Below are 5,620 nucleotides of genomic sequence, written 5' to 3'. Positions count from 1 at the left end.
TGACAAGAAAACGATTAAACTAGAAATCGATAACAAAGTGGAAAATTACCAAATATTTGGAAATTAAATGGTATATGTCTAAATAACCCATAGTAAAACTTTTATTTCAGCATATTACAGGGGCACAAATATTTAGGTTACATATATTGCCTTTTCCCCGCCCAAGTCAGAGCTTCAAGAGTGTCCATCCCCCAGACAGTGCCCATTGCACCCATTAGGTGTGAATATAGCCATCTCCTTCTCCTCCCTCCCATCTGTGATATCTCCAGTGAGAATGGCCTTTATCAAAAAGTCCCAAAACAATAAACGTTGGAGTGGATGTGGAGAGATAGGAACACTCATACATTGCTGGTGGGTCTGCAAACTAGTACAACCATAGTAAAACTTTTCATTAGAAAATATTTCAAATTAAACAAAAAATGAAAACAGAGCACATTAAAATATATAGGATATAGTTAGAGTGATGCTTAGGAGAAAATTTCTAGCACTAAATGCCTATTTTATAAGAGAAGAAATATCTATAATCAATAATTTAAGAATCTACTTTAAGAAAATAGAAATATATGAGCAAATTAAACACAAATGAGGTAAAAGGCAGGGAACAATACAAAGTAGAAATCAAATAAAATGATGAAAATAGTAGAGAAAATTAATGAAACCAAATGCTGATTCTTTAAATAAATAGAATTGATAAAATTCTAGACTGAATAATCAAGAAAGAAAGATTAAAGAATACTGTATGTACAACTATTAAGTACCCATAATAAACTTTTTTGAAATATTGGAATGAAGGATGAAGTATGGACTTCAGTACAGATCCTACAGAAATCAAAAGGAAAAAAGAAATTAACATAAATAGAATAATTAATGAACTGGACATATTTAAAAGATTCAAGTCATGAGAGTGCATTCAGGAAAAATAACTAAAATGATTAGCCTATATCTGTTAAAGAATTTGAAGTTTTAGTTAAAAACCTGTCTACAAAGACAACTAATGGGTCAAATGGCTTCACTAGTGAATTCTCTAAATACTTAAGAAATAATACAAACTACACTAACTCTTTCCCAAAATAGGTGAAGCTGTAATTTTTGTCAATCATTTTAAGAGATAAGCATAATCCTGTACCAAACCTGAAAAATATATTTATAAGAAATAAAAAGCATAATGTCACTTATGAATAAAGATCCTTTTAATACATTAGCACTTCAAATTCAATAAATAAAAAGTTCAATAAAGAAAAGTGATAATATATCATGATCAGGTAGAGTTCATTTCAAGAAGGCAAAGTTATAATTCACTACATCAATAGACTAAAAATAAAATCATCTCAATAATTGAAGAAAAATGGAATAAATGACAAAATCTAATCTTCATTTATGTCTTCCCCCAAAAAGAAACTTTTGAGAAACTAATAATAGGAGGAAACTTCTCAACCTGATAAAAGGCATCTGTAAAAATCCTGCTGTTATTAATTAATTGGGGAATTTCCTCCATCACCACAACCGGCCTACCCACATTCTAGAGCAAGGTAAGGATGTTCACTCTTTCCACTTCTATTCCATATTTCACTGGAGGAATTCTCGGGGCAATAAATAAAAAAGGAAACAAGAGATATACAGATTGAAAAGTAAGATATAAAAGTTTTTTCTCTCAAACAAGATGATTTTATACACATGGAAAATTCTATATATTCTACAAAAACTTACTAGAACAAAAAAATAAGTGTACCAAGATCATAGGATGCAATAATCAATGGTACTTTTACATACTAGGAATGTCCACTTGGAAATTGAAATTTTAAAAGTTATCATTTACAATAGCATCAAAAACATGAAAGAATTAGAGACAAATTTAACAAAATATGTGCAATACCTGTATGCTAAAAATAAAAACTTTGTTGAGAGAAATCAAATATCTAAATGAAAGTGCAATATACTATGTTTATAAATTAGAAGACTCAATAGTGGTAAAATGTTAATTCTCAGATTTATCTATAGGTTCATTGAAATAACAATCATAATCCCAGCAGACTCTTTTTTTACACATTGATAATCTGATCCTAAATTTACCTATTTATTTATTTTTAGAAACAGAGTTTCTCTCAGTTGTCCAGGCTGGAGTGCAGGGAGGAGATCATAACTCATTGTAACCTCAAACTCCTACCTGGACCTCTCAAGGTGCTGAGATTACAGGAGTGAGCCACTGTGCCTGGCCTGATGCTAAAATTTATATGGAAATGCAAATGACTTAGAATAGCCAAAAGAATTTTGAAAAACTTTTAAAATAAAATATAAAAGTTTTGCAAACTTGAGTGAGGGAATAATTTACATACACAAAATTATGTGTGGGGTAGAGGATTGACTACAAAGGGGCATGAGGAAAATTTGGGGGAAAATAAAAATGTTCTGTATTTTGATTATAGTGGAAGTTATATACTGTCTATATTAGTCAAAACTCATCAAACTATATACTCTAAAAGGCTGAATTTTGTGTATGTAAATTATACCTCAACTTTGTTTGTTAGTTTATTTTCAGTCCCCATAAGGACCATCAAAATTGCCAATTCTGACTATATTGCAGGTCATCATGGCAGTGTATTGGGAAAAGTTTTCAATTAGCAATAATTGTGCCTCAGATAAACCTCATTGGCCATGATACTGTCATTGAGCAAATCTAGGGAATGATTTCTTAGGGCACAAAATGCACGATCTATTATAAAAAAGGTTAATTGGATTTCATCAAATTTAAAAATGCCTGCTCTGTGAAAGAAACTTTTATGAAAATGGAAAGAAAAAGCAAGCTATAGAGTAAAAAAAAAAAGTTTGAAAAATACAAATCTTATAAAAACTTTATATCCAGAATATATAAAGAACTCTCTCAACTGAAATTTTTTTAAAAGATTAGAACGAGCAGTTTACCCAAGAAGATACACAAGTGCATGAAAAGATTCTCAAGAGCATTAGTCATTAGGGAAATACAAGTTAAAATATAGTGATATGTTTTATCACTGTACATTTATTAGAATGCCTAAATTATTTTAAAGGCAACGTCACGTGCTAGCAAGGATGCTGAGCAAATAGAACTCTCATATATTTCTGGTGAGAATGCAAAATGGTAGAGCCATTTTGAGATTATATTGGCTATTTCCTATTAAGTTAAAAATACAGTTACCACATGACATAGGAGTACCATGTCTATGTAAGTATCCAGGTGAAATGAAAACATACATCCACTCAAAGAATTCTACATTAATGTATGTGAAAGCTTTATTCCCAATTGTCGAAAACTGGAACTGGAAATGACCCAAATTTTCACCAACTGGTGAATGAATAAGCAAATTGTAGTACATTCATCCAATAAAATATTTATCATTTTTAAAATTGCTAATACATTTTAAAACATGAATACATTTCAAAAATAATATTCTAAGTGAAAAAAGACAGACACTAAAGACTACATACCATATGGCTTATTCCTACAACCTCTAAGAAAGGCAAAATTATAAGGACATGAATCAGATCAGTGGTTGCCAGGACCTAGGGGTGGGGTAGAGGATTGACTACAAAGGGGCATGAGGAAAATTTGGGGGAAAATAAAAATGTTCTGTATTTTGATTATAGTGGAAGTTATATACTGTCTATATTAGTCAAAACTCATCAAACTATATACTCTAAAAGGCTGAATTTTGTGTATGTAAATTATACCTCAATATACCTGATTTTTAAAAAAAAGTAGGAAGTATTAGATAATGTGAATAACAGTGGCATTTGCAGTCATGTTAATCTTTACAAAGGATCCAAGTTGTATGCCTCTAAGCACTGTTTTGAGGTTAAGAAATGTACTGGGTTTCTTTAATCTCCCCTTTCTCAATCCCTTTTCCAGTTGGATTTCAGCAAAGAGGAAACACCACAGGAGAATGTAACAAGAAAGTTGGTACTCATTTCAAGGGTACTTTCCCTTGTAGATTGCTTTTTTAATTTTCCATTCTATTCTATCCTATTTTTTTATTTTAGCATATTATAGGGGTACAAGTGTTAAGGTTACATATATTGCCCATGCCCCCCGCCCCCTCGAGTAAGAGCTTTAAGCATGTCTTGACTGGCTGTGTCCCTTGATGAAAGACCACACTTTTGCCAGACAACTGTTTCCACCGAAATCCCTCTGTTTTGGGGTTTCTATAACCAACCCTGACCCTTCAGGACTAGGGTTCACTATACTGAACTATCCCTTCTGCTTCCTGAACACTATGTCCATACCACTTCCTCTCAAATTACTCAATTTGTATGTGCCATCTCTTTCATGCCAGATCCTGACTGGTACAGAGAGTAAGATTCAATCCCTGGTTCCATAATTTCTAAGCTAAGAAAACTTGTATATCCACTTAACTGATTTGAGCTTTAGTTCTTTCATTCATTATATCTGAATAATTATACCTCCTTGGCAAGGTTGTTATGAGAATTAAATAATGATGTGCTAGCAGAAAAAGTTTTCATTAATATTTTTCCCTTTCTCATAAGTATCTCCCCATCCGTCACTGGACATTTATTCTTTTTATCTTTTTATTTCTTGATATGTTCCCATTTATCGTTTCTCTTTTAAGGTAACAGAATTTTTTCTATCATGTATAAATGCATAATAAATCACCTAGGGGTATATAATGTACAGAAGACTGTATAAATGGCTTAAATGTACCATGGTTATGTTCCTGGAATAAACTGTTGCTATTTCTACTGCTGCAGAACAGTTAAGTCAAACTTTTGAATTAGGTCAACAAAATCCACAAATAGGGTGGAATCTTTGGACTGTCTAAGCAGGGACAGATCTGGAATAAATCAGCCACAGATATCACTTGTCAGCATGCTAAGAGAGGCGTTTCAAATAAGGATGGAAGGTACGTCAAGAATATTGGCTTCTGGTAGCATTATGATGCATCCATTATATCTTGAGAGTTTTCCATCATGTGGATTCAAGCTAGCATAATTGTTTCATGGCAGTAATGTCTAAACAAGGGTCTACAATTAAGTTGTATTTTTATCTTGACTTGTGAACTGCCGCTGCCAACTACTCAAATTTCAAGCTTGTTGAGACATATGTTATCCCTGGAAACCCTTCGTAAAAATGAAGCATTTTACTGTCCCACCAATTCAGTGCACTCTGGTCAGTTCCCCCATCTAGATCCAAATTAACCATGTAATAGTTCCTATAGTGAACAGTATTTTAAATGGCTTTTTAAGCAAAACCAAAAAGAACAAATTTATTTCTATTTGTGCAAAAACATAATCTGGTTTGGATTCTTTTTTCTAGCTTTTTAAATAGTGAGACAGAGTGCATTCATGGAGAAAGAACTGGATATGAAATTAAGAAGATCTGTATTTGAAATCTGGCTCTGCTACCACTTCCTAGCTGTGTGATCTCACAAAGTCACTTAATTTATCTGAACCTCAGTCTCTTTATCTGCCAAATGGGGATCTACTGGTGAATCAAATGAACCAATGATGATCTAATAACATTAGTACCTTTAGATGTTAATAATTTGTTTTTTAATAATTTGTGTATGTAAAGATGCAACTGTCATTGGTAGGGGAGGGGAATGAAGGATTCTCTCAGACAGGGGCAGGA

General features: G+C 32.5%; 1 non-coding gene across 1 annotated transcript; it reads right to left on the bottom strand.

Annotated features, from left to right (window-relative positions):
* Positions 1-2,536: 2,536 nt before the first annotated feature.
* LOC142874889 (U4 spliceosomal RNA) lies at positions 2,537-2,676 on the bottom strand. The gene has a single exon (XR_012922473.1). It is a non-coding gene; the product is annotated as a U4 spliceosomal RNA (small nuclear RNA).
* Between the last annotated feature and the right edge of the window lie 2,944 nt (positions 2,677-5,620).

The sequence above is a fragment of the Microcebus murinus genome, chromosome 1 (genome assembly GCF_040939455.1).
Source record: "Microcebus murinus isolate Inina chromosome 1, M.murinus_Inina_mat1.0, whole genome shotgun sequence".
In the NCBI taxonomy this organism is placed as follows: domain Eukaryota; kingdom Metazoa; phylum Chordata; class Mammalia; order Primates; family Cheirogaleidae; genus Microcebus; species Microcebus murinus.
This window is presented reverse-complemented; position numbering and strand designations above follow the sequence as displayed.